Raw genomic sequence first — 16121 nt, forward strand, 5'->3', positions numbered from 1 at the left:
AAGATTCTGAAGTAGTGCTTCACTGTTCTGTGTGAATGCCTAAGGATTTGTGTTTGTAGCTGGGGGGGTAATAGTGTGAAGAAACAGTTTATAGCAAGTCAATTTTTTCTGTCTGCTAGAGATTCAAGCACGCTTTAGAAAGAGGTATCACATTTAAGGGTCTGTGCATGCAATGAACAAAAAGTGTTGATTCTGCTGGGAGGGGTTAAAAATTTACTCTTTGTACACTTTTGGATGCTGACAACCGTATATGTAATGACTATGCATTTTTAGCAAAAAAAAAAGGTGTGAGCTATAAATAAAGTTGATTCTGAGTACATTTTTTGTAGAAATAAAGCTTTTTTCATTTCTTAATATACGTTAATGTGACATCTGTAGGATCCAGAAATGTACTGAATATAGTTATCTTCAAACATAGATGTTGCTAGCTTAACTACAGGAACTTCCAGCTCCTGTATGGTGATTTTGGTACTATTGAAAACTGTATCACGGCATGAGTATCACTCCCATTTTATTGCCCTTCACATTATCAAGTAACAAAATGGCACAATGTTTTGGGGTTTTTTTGTATTCCAAAATCTATGCTAACCAATCCATAATAAGAATCTCTGTTATGTTAAAATTCATTACTATTAAAGTATATATCAAAACATAAACATATTAAATGTGTAAGGAGTTCTGCCAAAGTGTGCTCACTGAAGCATCATGAGGTCGGTAGCAACAACTATGTGAAGAATCACAATGAAATATTGACTGTGAAACAAAGAGTTCTATTTGGCATCAAATAAAAGTCTCCCATTTGGCAGACTAGGAATGTTCCAAGTGGCAGAGTATCTTTTCCAGTCGCAGTCAGGCACCAAAAAGCACTCAGTGAACTGCAATTACATAGCGGATCTGCTGTAAGCCTTCTGTCTCAGTATTTAGCAGGATGTGAGGCAGCCCAACATAATCGCAGGCACCTGCTGATACTGTTAAAACACTGAATAACTGATGCAAAATCCTTTGCAAACTGAAGTTCAGAGAGTTTGGGATATGGACACTGGTCATCCAAGTACAGATCATTCTGAGTACGACTTATATAGGGTATACATACAGAGGCAAACTGTAGGATCTTAGAGTGGAGGCTTATGAATTCCTTCAAAAGATGTGTAATTGTTGAGAGTTCTTCTTATGAAAAGGTTTCTTACTTGTAGATTGTTCAGCTTCTTTAAAATATGGTAATGACTTCAAGTATTTGATGAGCCCAGCAAAAATATCCATTTCCAGCTCACAAATAAGCGAATGCTTCAAAAGACTGCATCCTACTGCTGTTATCATTTAAGACACTTCATAATGTTAACAGTAGGCTCTGAATCTGACGGCTGGACATGGATATGCTGGAGGAAAACTTCACAAAATGTGTGGAGCCAATGAGAATCTCAAAATAATGAGCAGGACAGAAAGCACCAAAGTCACTGATAGGACAAGGAACTCATGTAGGTTAGGACCTCATTCTTCAGCTGAGATTGCTCCGTAGCTGTTCTGATTCCAAAATGGAAATCTGAAGATATATATATATTATTACCATAAAATCACTTCTCTGACAAATGGCCCTAAAAGTCTGGGGTATTTGTACAGAAACAAAAAGAAATCTGATAGACAGCCTTAAACTTCTCAGAACAGCTGCAGGATAGTGTATTGTTAATAGAATCTGTAAATGGAGACAAGGCTCAAAGACATAGACTTGTTAAAGCAGATTCAGGTGGGGGCCACAAAGTGACTGGAGCACCACTCCGATGAAGAAAGGCTGAGAGATGGGGTTAGTTAGCCTAGAAAAAGGGAAGGCTCCAAGAAGAATGTACAGTGGCCTTCCAATATTTAAAGTGGACCTGCAGGAGAGATGGGGAAGAACAGTTTAACAGGGACTGTTGTGACAGAAAAGGGGGATGATGGCTTTAAACTTATAGAAGGTAGATTTCCATTAGATATTAGGATGATATTGTTTACTATGAACAAGGCAGGACACTGGAACAGGCTGCCTAGAGAAGCTGAGAATGCCCCATCCCTGGAGGCATTCAAGAGCAGGTTGGATGGGGCATTGGGCAACTTGGTTTAGTGAAGTTGTCCCTGCCTATGGCATGGGCATCATAACTAAATGATCTTTAAGGTCTTTTCCAACTAAAATCATTATATGTTCCTATTATTCATTAGAAAATGAAAAAGCTGAAGAAAATGAAAAGCAAACCAGTACTACTACACAGGCTAGCACTTGGTTTCAGTGATGAGAGCCTCTGGGGCAGACACTACAGATGTACTCCTTTGCATCAGAAATCTCTATTACAAGGCAGGTTTATTATCAAGAGGGTCAGTACACTGACATTAGTGGGGAGCTGAAAATATTTATCTTGCCAGGGAGCACAGCCTTTGTGTATTTTATATATGTTTTGTAGAAGAATAGCAACAAGAATATTGCAGAGTCCTTCTGATGAAACGTTTTTATAGAGTTAATTCTCTAATTTCTGTCTCTCTAGCTCCCCACATGTAGTCATTTCATGTTCCTCTCAACTGGACTAAACTGAAAATACAATCATCCTTCATTTTTAGCATTTAAAGCACTTCTTGTGTATTATTCTTTCTTTGCTAGGAATGATCTACTCTTTGCCTCTCTCCTCTGAGAGGAAGTGATCTATGCCACTTGTACAGGAAGGAAAATGCTGACAAGCAGGGCTCCCTGCATCCCCAGTCCCCCGGGCTACGGAATTCAGACACTGGCACACAGCAGTGTCCCAAGATCTTAGCTTTCCTTTTTAGCAACACTTGGAAAAAACAACTCTGAGTTGTCATCAGGGTGGATAGCAAGCAGCAATATCTGAAGCACTCAGAAATAAGATAAATAATCAGAGAAAAGCTCCTGGAATAGCTTCTTTGATACCTTTGTACACACATGCATTCTCTTTCTTACTGCCCCAAATTCAGCAAAGCTCCTAAGCGCATGCTTAGCTTTACTATACACATATGTTTATCTTTGTTCATTCATAGGGGCAAATCTTTCCTGATATTTAAGCATGCTATAGAAGCAGAGCCCTAACAAGCAGACAGTGCCAGGGAAATGCTGCCAGCAAGAGTCTGGCACAGCACATTGTGCCATTTAGCCCAAGGCAATATCCTGTCCTCTGACACTGAGGGCTGGCCAAGCACCTCACACAAGGTTCACGTTCCCTCCTCCGCTTTAGTTCTTCACAATATTTTTTTTTCAGATCATTGTCTGGAAGATTTTAATAGGAAAAAAGGGCAAAATACATATGTAATAGCTAGAAATGCACCAATTCAGTCATTAAATAGAACAGCAAATACTTGTAGCAATTACAGGAACAAAACACTGTCTCTTGTAGTCTGGTAGAAAAAACATAGCTTGGAGATTGGAACAGTAATCCCATTTACTGAACACTACAAAATACATTCACTAGCTAACTTAGTTTAAAAGAATGTGTTGGTTTTGGGTTTTTTTTTTTTTCTGCATTAGACAGACTCAAAGATTTGACAGAAGTCAAATGCACTGTGTAGAATACTTTTGTTCTCAGCAATACAGCTCATTTCTTCAAACAAAGTATTCCACTTCAACATAAATGTGCCATATCCTTTGTTTTTAAAATGAGTTGTACTTTGGATAACAAAAAATAATTGGGCATAACTGATTGCAATGAAGCACAAGGAATTCAGGGTATCTGAGAATGGAATATGGAAATGGAATATGGAAGTTTGATGTGATTAAGATCACATCAAATCATGGCCAATTTCGCCGTTCAGCATAACACCTCAGAAGGAGTATACAGCCAGCATGTGTGAGGATTATCTTCTCCTAACATGATCAGTAATAAGAGGATATAGTGAACATACATTGTGGATGTGAAATAGTATAGACCTCCATTAAGCTGTGATGAATATTCCCATACGTAGACATTAGGCTGAACAATTTACATGTAAATGAGTTTGAACACTAACTGTTTATAACTAACTCTATTTCCAGCTGTTACCAACAATACATTTTAAAAGACTCCCTTACTAAAGGAAAAAAGGTGAAAAATAATCTCATAGAGTTGACAAGACTTGCTGACTTTGACTTTGCTGGCACACAAATTTACACAAGACAAGTGAACTAGTGGACTTACAAATATTAGCATGTAATCATTGCTTACACTTCAGAAAGCCACAGTGACTTTTTGCAAGCAGACCGATTGAAGACGCTCAGTGAATCTGTCCATCTGCCCTTTACACCGGTGGCACAGGGTGCAAGGCCTCTTTGGAAAGTACTGGATGCTCAGCTATCAAACACAGTTCAATGCTTTTAAATAATCCAAAGGAATGTTACTAATTAGCCAAATGCACATATATGGCTAGGAAATCTTTATGATTTTCAGGTACTAGAAGTGTCATGATTTCTGGCTTCAATGTCAGTGCAGAACTGCCAGCTATGCCCTAGACATGAGTGAATTCCAGCTTATTATGCAACATTAAGCAGTCTTTGTTTTAAAAGCCATTCTGGAAACTCAGTATCTCATGAATGAAACAATCCACACGAAATAGGGCAGCAAAAGAAGTCTCCAGGGGGACTTCTTCTGTGTATAGATTAGCAGTAGAGCAGTTCCCTTCTTGAAAGTTTCGTGAACTAAATTCACACACAACTGCCAAATTCAATTCTCTTCCCTTTTGCACACTGCCTGGAAGGAATGAACAGGCAGGAAAATAATTCTGACTGGTAAAAAGCATATTCATTCCCTAATTACATTGTTCCAGCACTGGCACAGAGGATGCAAAAGGAATACAGAGTGGAACAGCACATCTCCTCTACGCTGCGCTGGTCCACATGTGGCACTACCCCCAGTGATCCCACAGGGGTTGCCCCCCAGCACAGTGCAAAGCAGCCTGAGAGCCAGGCAATTACAGCCCTGCTTTCAGGGCTTGTCTGCTTTCAGAGACAAGTGAACTCCAAACAGCAAGATCCACACCTGCTGTTCAGAACAGAGTTTTGCAACATCAGTCTGCGTGTGCAGTAAACCTTTGGGGCGCACTGAGGTCAACCAGCAGGAGTTTCCTAACCAGGGTTAATATTATCCAGTTTTAAGAAAACAAACCTAAATTTTCAAAGTCAGCCGCTGGCACTATGACATCTCAGTGTTTGATTGAATCTTCGTATTTCACAATCCTGAAATTTAAAAGAGATGAAAGATATTATACACATACAGTGCAAAAGGTCAGCTAATCCAGACTTCCTTTATCTGCTCTAGTCAACGCACAGACCCAAACAAGAGCACGGTGGTGTGTGTAAAAATGAAGTGCAGCGTAGCACAGCGTCTATTTTAAATAGAACAGGCTGCAGACTTTTGGAAGCTGGCCGGCACTGTGGTGGGTGTAGCAGGACAGAGGCTCGGCAGCAGAGCCGCCAGGAGGAGCGCGCAGACCGCTCCCTGGGTGCAGGGATGCCCTCCAGCCAGGCCAGCAGGAGGGAAACTCTAGGGCTCCAGCAAGGACGCATTTTTTCCATGGGAGCTAGCTGCTGCATTTCTCATTTTCGGTGCGCAAGGAGAGCAGAGGAGTGCTCACCAGGCACCTCCGCCCACCGCCCTGCTTTCCTTGGGCAATGCGCAGCTGGGAAAAGCACTGCCCCCAGGGCTGCCCTCCGCTGGGCACCAGCCCCAGCTGCTAAGCTCAGCTGCCCTGGGGCACTTTGGTAGGGATACCCTGTCCCTGTAGTGCTTTCAGGGAGAAGTTGGCACAGATAGCCTGACGGTTTGGCAAAAATAATGCCTTAGAGGCAGCTGCTTGCTGATATAATCCCATATGAAAAGAAAAACTGTTTTGGAGGGGATGACGCTGCCCTCTTAGGCATTCCTGGAACTTACACTGAGAGTGAGTCAGTAAGAGCAGGACTGTGTGTCTTGCTATGTTTACTTTGTATTTAAGTGTATTTACTAAAATAAGGTTATTTCTTCTGTTTCCTTTACCAGATACGTACAGCAGAGACATAGATTAACATACCTATTCAATTTACGTATCTGTTGAACATTCACATGTGATAAACAAGGAAAGAAACGTGCAATAAGGCAAAAAGAAACATTCTGAGAGTATTCCCCTGTGCAGGATTTCAGCCTCTGGGACACAGAAGGCTGAGAGGTTGGGCATTTGAAAGTCATTGGTTCAGAAATGGCTCCTTCCTGGCCCAAAGCTTTCGGTGAGGATTTCTCAGGACAATTTTAGGGTAAGTAAGTGGGAGCAGCTCCAGCAGAGCAGGAGCTAGCCGTGAGGCTCTCACCTGGTGGGCTGGCCCTGCTGGCTGATCTAATGGCACAGCCACCCTGCTGCTGCTCACCCATCTCCCTCTGGATATGAACAGCTTTTTGTTCTATCCCTCCATTTTCAGACTGGTCCACATGAATGCAGCCTATTACATCTCCAGCTAATGCCAAACTATGCACATATATTTCTTGCTACAGCTCTCAGTGGATCCATATCAAACACCTAAAATATTATAAAGTACTTTCTGAAACATTGCTGTTCTCTTTTTGGCTCTAACCTTGAAATGTCAATGGAAGTATTACAACAGTGCAATCATTCAGTCTCTGCTTTGTCATTAAATAGCCCTTTTGACTCTTCTTTCAACTGCATAATACACACATTGCCCCCGGCTTATGGTTTCACCCTTGAGCTGCTGCACTGGCTGTGCTGTATAAAAAGCAGAGTTGACACTTGGCCCTCACAGTCAGTAACAAATATAGAGGTCAGCTCTTGGCTTGCCAGGACCTCTGAGCTGCTCTGGGGAACTCTGGTTCACTTTGGTCAGCGACACTTCACTCCCAACATGCATCCCAAGGTCGAAGGGCACCTCTGAGACAGCTGCACTTTCCTGTACACACGTCTTCCTTGGCACAACACTGTTCTGGGCACAGGCACAAGCCAGAGCCACCTAGAGGCAATCAGATAATCTCCACAGCCCCTGATGAAGGCAAGGTATGAGGGACCCTGGTCCTCTTCTTTCACATTTAACACCAATGCATGGGCAAGTGTTCGACAGAACGAGCTGCTGTGCAGACTGCCCAATGACCCCTACACCTTGTGCTGACACTAGGTGTGCAGTTCAGCAGCCTCACTAGCGTCTCATCAAAATATTTCCAAATTTCTTTACTATGCTATTTTCTTCCATTCCAAGATGTTATCTTCAGCCATTTAACTCTTCACACTTCCTAACCCAATTTCACTAGGTCATTGTTTTCTCTTAACAAATTGGAAGCTGGAATCCACATTTCTTTGATCCTTCAGAACAAGTCTGAGCTCTGACAGCTGCCTTCAACACGGGTGGAAGTTATCCAGGACAAACCCAGGTGGAGCAGTTATCAGGACTGTCTGTACCATGTGCAGGGTCTGGCTCTGTGTCGTGTCAGTGACCTGCCTGAGATTTGCTCACACACTGGGTAGCTCCATGTATTGCTGTCACGCAGACAGGATATACAGCTGAGTTCCTAACTACCCATGACCTTTCAGGACATCTGGAATGATTCACAAGAGTAGAGCCCTGTTATCATCAGCCTTGCTATCTTCATGCAATTATACTTAATGCAAATTTGTTAGAAGAATAGAAATATTGCATTTTCTTTGGATGGCCTACTTGATTGTCTACTCATCCTGTCTTATACCACTTCTATTAGCACCAAACAAGAGTAAATAAATGACCCCACTTCCCACCTGGATGGTCAAAATGCAACATGCAGTCATGCCTGTACATTCAGTTGAATCCTCTCATAATATTATAGTCAAAGCATTCTCACATACCACTGAAAACAGAATATTTAAGTAAAGCTTTCCTGGATGTTTCAGAAATAGTATTTACAATAAGTCCACACATAATCTATCTACATATAGAAAGTCATTCAGAGTGAAATTCTAGACTCCGAAGAATTCACTTTGGTAATAGCACAATTTATTGTATTTTCTCATCAGATTTTGTATCAGGGTATCAGTCATTCTTTCCTTGTTGACAGTTGTTTTGCATATCTCAACATGACTGATAGATTAACAAGTTTGATCAGTGAGATTGTGCAGGCCTGGCCATATGTTCTGATAACAATTGTAAGGATTTTCTCTCATCTAAGAGTCGGATAAATGGACTACAAGCCCTAGCTATTATGCTCAATGGCAAACATAACAGGATTCTAATATTAGAACAACCACCGTCTGGCCAGCTATTCCAGCTCTGGATCTGCCACAGGAAACATTGTATTAGATTATAGCTAATGCAGTGAACAGTGATTTAACGTCATCAATGGTGGTGCTAGTGACATGGTAAGAACAGAAGAGCTTCACGTGTAACGTGCCCTTCAATGAGTTACAGTGAAATATTTACAATTACTCTTACATGAATTATCAGAGCATGCACTGAACTCTGGATTTTTCTTAAGGCCTTTTATAAGTAGAGAGGACAACCATCAGCATGATTTGCTGATGTTATGTCTTGAATTTCAGACTTCGCTTAAAATTGTGTTTTCAAAGATTTTTCTTTAATGATGAGGACATAAAGGAAAAAATAGGAATGTAATAGGAAATATAACTTTCCCAACATCCCTTATCTCAAACAATTTTGTTGGAAATTCCCACATTCCCTTAAATTACTTTCATGCAGAGATAGAATTGCTGGAGTAGCAGTAGCTTTGGGACTAGCCGTTAATAAAACAAAGACTCAAGAGAAGCTGCTGTTCAGCTTTCCTTACTGTGGTTAATATTCCAGACTTATTTCTCTAATCCAACTGGCCTTACAGTGCAGTGTTCTCAGTAGTGCCCATTTGAATAGTTATTTCAAGTCTATGTAGAGTTTGAGTGACAACACAGATTTACCAAAGGGAAAAGAGTTTTTGCAGAGGCGTCAGGCATCATGGCTCTCTGAGTTACATTCAGAATTAAACTACGACACATTCAGGGTAGATGTATACAATTGACCCTCCTTCTCTTCTCTGTAACACAGGGTTAACTGTACTCCTTTGCCTCAAGCAATTTATTAATGTAATGGAGAGGCACTGGAACACATTTGAAAGACACCCCTTGGAGTCCTCACACTGAATTTCAGTAGGAACATAGCGCTGGAAAAATGTGTTAGCATCGTGTTTTATGACCACCTCAATTGCTTCAGACCCTGACAGAGTAAGTGACCTCTTACAAGAGAGGCCTGAGTTGCTGACCTGCCCCACACAGGAAAGCTGCCAGCTGTAATTTGCCCTAATTTTGCATTTCCTTCCTATGACTTTACTAACACCTTTTTATTACTTGTGATAATAAAGGTTTTTTTCATCCTTAGTTCAGGTCCCAGATATACTCTCCCAGTTGAAATGTTTCATTGGTCTAAATCTTAATAAAGATTCTGCACTGATTTGTACTTGCTCAGCTGCTCTCTCAGCTAAACATGACAAATCCAAAACAGTTCTTGCTGCTCAGTCATTCTCCTTCCATCTGCCAGAGTATATATAATATTTAACTCCTTAACTTTTGAGTGTTCATCACAGAATCTCTTGGAGGATTCTGTATCTTGCTGGCACCTGCTTGTTGCTTCATAGTTTTTACATAAGAAATGTAGATAAATAAATAATCTGCCCCTTCCGTCTCTAGTTTCAAGACAGACTTCTCTGATTTTACAGTGTCTTTCCTTCAAAAGTTTTGTTGAAAATCTTTCATCCAAGGTTTTCACCTTATCTGAAAGTATAGCCTTTAAAGTTAAAGCTCATGTATTTTTCTGCAATCTATAATTTCTTTCCAGATTGTCAGATGACACTGTGTTTTAATTTCACAGTTCCCCAAAAGACCTTCCGCACTCTGTGAAGATTTTTGTTTTGTGAAAGGCATTATACTGACAAAACAAATGACTAACAAAAGGGATATGACTCTAAGGATACCGTAATATGACTTATTACACTGTTTACAACTGAACTTCAGAAACAGTTTTCAGACAGTTCTGGCTTCAGTGACTAAAGTTTTAAGCCACTTAGTTTTTTACTCTTTCCTTAAAGCCAGGTGCTGTGAATTTCTAAGTCCTGAAGCTATTTTTTGTCAGCCTGGCCCAAAGACAGAAATAAACAGTGAATTCATTTGCATGGAAGCCCCAAGAAACTCAATTCTCTTTCAAGTTCTTCATTTTGATATCTTATGTAGCTTCAGTCAGTTACGAAGAACTCACTGGGTTAACAGCAGTTCTCTTTTCCCCAAGTAAATTCATAGAGCCAATTGTCACTCTCCAGAGGCCTCCAGATGTTTCTGGCAATGATCCACTTGTGAATTTGGGAAACAGTGGAAAGAGGGAAACCATAAGGGAAGTTTGTGCCATACTCCCCACTGCCTGCATCCAGTTTCTGATTGTACAGAACCAGCACATACAGCATGACAGCCCTGAAAGAGAACACCTGGTGGAGATTAAAGGCAGGGTGATGAACAAGATCCTAGCACCAAACTCTCTGGGCTTTGGGCAGGGGAACTCAGAGGTGTTCATCCTTTGAAGCAAAATCCCTCCCGCTCCAGCCTGATCTGGTGAGGTGCAGCCAGCCTATGGCATGAGGCTGGGACTGGATGATCTTTAAGGTCTCTTCCAAACTAAGTCATTCTATGATTCTGTGATCCCTCAGTTCTGAACAAAACACCACTATTTGCTATGAGCAGTGAAGAGCTCCCAGCACTACTCTTATCATATACTGACTGCTGTGTATTTGTCATCAGAATAATTTTGGCTCTCTTCATGTCAGTGCTAGTCACATCCATATGCTAAATGATCTGTCCAAAGTTTAGACTGTAGCAAAATATGCATACTGGGAAAACAACCATGCACAGAATTTGTCTACATCTTTTGTGAGTTCTCTAATGATCACTCATACAGACTATAAGGAAATGTTGGAAAAGTGTGCCACTAATCACAAACTGAGATAAAGTGAAAGCAGTTCTCCTCAGCCTGAATGTTCCTTGAAGTCTGAGCCTTCTTGTTAGCCCTGAATAAGGATTTGTCTGCCTGAAATGTTGCCTGTCTTTTCTGTTGCTCCAACGAAAACTCATCTGTACCTAAGAATCTTGTCTCACTTGATGCCTTCAGCAATTACACTGCAAAAACATTACTGCTAGAGCTCTGTACAACCTTGACTATTCAACTGGCAGGCAGGTCTCAAGAGTTCTCTATTCCTGTCAGTTGCAAACCATTATAGAGCAGCATTCTTCAAGAGACAGATCTGCTTGTGGGACATATAAATACTGTTTTTCCTTCCATTGATGTCAATAGGAGCAAGGATAGAGCTATGATATTATGAGATGCTAAGAACTTAAAATACGCTCTGAATGATTTCTATTTTAAGAGCTGTTTTGCTTTGGAGGATGAAAGGTCTGTTCACTTAATATAAGGAACAAGGCCTGTCTCTGAGATGTGGAAGAACATCTATTCATCCAAAAGCTTAGCTATTTCAGGAATAATCCGTAAATTATTTTAAGAGTTTGTTTAAACTGTTGTTAACTTTACTTGGCAGACTTCTGGCAAATACATTATTGTTTCTTTAGCTTTCCTTACTCCTGCAAGGAAATTTTGAGGGGCAGGACTTGTTGCTACTTCTGTTGACACTGTTCTACTTTGTACAAATAATTACACATTCACTGGAACTAGAACTAACGCCCCCACCCTCCCCAGGAGAGTTACTGAACCACCAAACTAGAGCATTGTGTTTTTCTATCACCAGTTAGCTCCATGAATATTTAATTACATTTTACAGAGTGGGACTGTTCCAGTGGAAGGGGCTGATGGTGAGGTCACTGCTGTGAGGCAGAAATCTAACCTGAATTTTGAGAGGAGGGAAAGGGAAAGAAAGGTAAGGGAGAGGAGGAGAGGGGTGCCCAGTCCCAAGCATCCAGTCTCTCAGGCAGTTTCCCAGCCATGCAGTCCAAAGATATTCAAGGTAAAGCTGTACCCAACATCTTTTGTAGTTGTTGCACTTTTATAAGATGCTTTAACATCCCATTAAGTCTCTTCATCTCATTAGCATCACCCTGTGCTTTGTCAGTAACTATTGCAATAACTCAGTAAACTGTAATCTAGCCGATAGCCAGCCTAACGTTGCTCACGTTGTTAAGGTTTGAGGTCTACAAGCTGGATATGAAAAGTCCTGAAAAGAGGCTTTTTTATCTCAGAATCACGTGGCTTTTCTACAAAATCTAACAATTCATTTTTCAACAAAAAATGTAGATTTTCTGTATTCTGTTTTGTACTCCCAAGTTTCTCACAACTTTCATTCACTTTTTGATGGTGTTTAGACTGACTTAATCTCCTTTGGGATATGTGCTACTTTAATATTGCCCATGGTTTAATAAGCAGGTTAACGTTTTGAGGGTAGCTAAAACACAATACTAAAGTAAAACAGACAATCTGAGATCAGGAGTGGAATGGAATGCTAAACTGTCTGAATTTGAATGATAGGTTTAACTCCTGGTTCTCATATCAATATAAAGTATCTGAGGAATTCTGAAATGGAGTCACATTATCTAAATAAATTCTGAACACAATTAGAATAATAGAATCATACAATCATCTGAGTTGGAAAGAACTCTTAAAGGTCATCCAGTCCAACTCCCCTGCAATGAATGGGGACACCTCAGTCAAGCTGCTCAGACTCAGTCCATCCTGACCTTGAATGTCTCCAAGGATTAGGAATTAGAGTGCAGCATGATCAGAAGTCCTCTCCAAATAACTCTGTGTTCTTATTAGACTTCTGATAATTTTGGATAGCTACAAACTTTTGGTTTAAGTCTTGCCCTAGAGCCCAACTGGGAGTGCATGAAGGATTCTTCCTCTGAATACAGAAAATGTAGAAATGATATTACAGCTATGAATTCAAAAATTAACAATCCAAGGCAGGTCAGACACATAGCAGTGCCTTGGAAGATATGTCAAGCTTAGAATCCACTTACTTTAATTAGATGCATTTGGATTTCATTCACATTTAAATAAGATAATTGAGTAATGGTATTTAAGAAAAGACACTGGAGTTAGTAATATCTGAAAATGATTTTGAAATGTTTAAAAACATCACTGGAAATCTGAATACAGAGATGTACTGGATAGATAGCATAAGAACCATGATCTGTTGCTTGCACTTATAACTCAGTTTTTATAAAAACTATTCCTTTCATTCTTTCCCAACAGTCTATATACCTAATATCACATGCTTGCATCCATACCTATTTACCGGCTGGAATTCAGAGCAAAGAATTCCTTAATATTTGACTTTGTGCAGAATAATTATTATCTGTGCACTGCAGTACGTCTGGAAATATAAGGGAATGCTGTTTCAGCATACCTCAGGCAAAGTTCTACACCTCTTAAAGAACAATAGCATACATAAAACAGGAGCACAAGTGCTTGATTAGTCTTTCATTTGCACTGAAAGGCAGGGATAACTTTCTGAAGTGGAAGGAGCTGAGTGGTATTGCTCTCGCACTGTAGAGAAGGTAACAACAGAAACCTACTACTTACCAATCCTTGTAAAGTGATTTGATTTCTTATTCAAAGATGCTTGTGCATCTATTGGAAAACATACATGGTAGAGGCAGGCATTCCTAGTTTCTTTCCTGCAAAAAATTATGAAGGAAGTTAACTGTAATCTCAAGAATGAGCCCAAAGACACTAGGCTTAGAATATGGAGCGACTTTCCTCCTCCCTAAGCATGCTTTCAGCAAGTGAGTTGAAGCATTTAAACATAAGAAGTCTCTCAAAACAGTTGCTTATACCCAACAATCCACCTTCAAACTACTATAATTATAGTTTTGGAGCAATGAAATTAAACGACGTTCGCACACAGCCATGTCAAACTTAGCCTGCATGGGTATGGGAATTTCCTTGAGAGTCTGAGGCTCTTGAAAAGATTAGAACAAGTAATTCACAGAATACAGAAAGTTTACGCTGCCCCTTGATATTGGCCCTGCATCTTTGATTACAGAGTACAAGGGAACTCTTGCCGAGTTAGAACTGCACAGGGGTTTCATGCTATTGTTCCTATATACGCTAACAGTACTGAGGCATTTTAGATCAAACTTCTATCCAGCTTCAGCCTGTACTGCTTGTTCAGTTATCTTACTTTCATGAACTATTTTCTAAACCAAACTGATATTTTCAGGAACTCTCTGGACTTGACTTCTGCAATTTCCATACAGATGCCATTTTATGACCTCTGGCCTTGTACTTGAGCATTTTAACAACCTGTTGTATTCTGCCCTTAGCAAGAAGCACTGATCTTGAGCTCAAATGTGTTGCTCTATAATACCATGCTGAAACTGATACTGGCAATGACATTTCTTTATATAATAAGCAACGATGATTCTGTGAAAATCATTACACAGCAACATAATAGAACCCAGATGTGTTTAAAAAACATAATATTAGGCTAATCTCCAAATTCTGGCCCAGAATGCCTGTATGCATTTCCCATGGTGGTAATTCAGAGTTTAGAAGTAAATATGCCATTGTAACACACATGGCAGTCAGCTGAGTCCCAGTCGTTGCTCCCAGTGAAAAAGCCTGGCCCCAGTTTTGCATTCTTTGATCCCTGTACTCTGAGGGGAAGGAGTAATTGCAGCTCCCCTGCTCAGAACTGCCCAGCCCTGGTGCAATTTACTGCTGTGCAGGACCAGTCCTAATTTGTATCAGTGGTGCAACACCACACTTCTTGCCAAAGATGCTACACTCCAAATTGTTGATAAGGACAGAGCCAGGGACAAAGCATAAACAAGAAGAGGAATGCAGCCTGATTTTTTGTATCATCTGATACAGCACCTGGCAGAGAATGGCTATATCAAGATGTCTCCTCCCAAATACTTCAGCTCTCCTGCTCTAACCTGCCAGCTGAGGGAAGGATATTTCCCTGTTCCTGATTTTTGTCTTCGAGGAAGGAAGTCCTTCAGACACAGATTTTCCTATCTTATAGTTCACATGTAGCTGTTGAGACACTCAGCTAAGCTAGGGCCTACTATTCCAGTCAAGAAAACAAATGCAGGAATAATCATTACATCTGATGGTTATTTCCTTGTATTCTCCCACATCTCTTTGCACAGACTGTTGGATCTTTTGCATATTTGTGAAGGGGTCATCTCTCATCATTCCCTTCCCTTACAGTTTGTGGTATTATGAATAAATGAGTGATTATTCTTCTCAATACAAGTAGGAAAACAGTATTAAATCTGGCTGAACTAAAATTGTTTACAACATTTTTATTCCTAAAAACAGTTTATAGTGAATAAATTAGATCAATCTATTTGCCTTTATAAATATAGGCTTATAATGAAGACTAGTGGAGGGAAATTCAGGGAAAGCAATGGGTGTGTTGGCATGAAGTAGTTTCTTAGAGGACTTAGTTCTGATTTCCAAGCTGCATTGCCAGTAACAGTAAACTAATTATAATATGTGAAACTGCATCGTGAGATTCAGGCTCCAGGTATCAATTGTACAATAGCACCACTGGCAGCAGAACATATTTGATGTTCTTTGCACATCTTCATTTTTCAGCAAAATAATTCAGAGGACATGAAAAAAGGGAACTGAAGTTGGGTGCCTTAATACAAACCTACTCACTTGCAGAGGGTGTAGAACCTTCTCTTCTTTGAACACAAGAGCATTAAGCACATACAAAATATAGGCAGTTTCTTGGCTCATGGTTCCAGTTCTCTTTTTAACAGCATTTTTCCTAAAAGAGCAGTCTAAACTCGAAAGGAATGCCTTAGGAGCATCGTTGATGTCTCTTTCAACTTCTGTTACTCTGCCTCTGCACATGCAGTCCCTGGCAAAGGCTATTGCTGCAGTCACAACTCCTGGGAGGATTCAGATGCACCCTCGAGCCTCCGTTGCCTCGCACCCAATTGGAGGAAAGATAGCTGTAATTACCAGTTCGTTAGCACCACCGGAGTGCCACATCACATAGCAAAAGCTCCACCCAGAGCTGAGCTGAAAAGTCGCCGGTGGTGGTGACAGTGGTTTTGGAAGACAGAGGATGCTGCTATGCTGTATATTGTTCAAAGCAGCATTGTAGGCCAACATAATAAATTAGGAGGCATTAATTTCAGAAAAGCCCATGTATATTCAAGAACAGAAA

This window comes from Lagopus muta, chromosome 9 (genome assembly GCF_023343835.1).
Source record: "Lagopus muta isolate bLagMut1 chromosome 9, bLagMut1 primary, whole genome shotgun sequence".
In the NCBI taxonomy this organism is placed as follows: Eukaryota; Metazoa; Chordata; class Aves; order Galliformes; family Phasianidae; genus Lagopus; species Lagopus muta.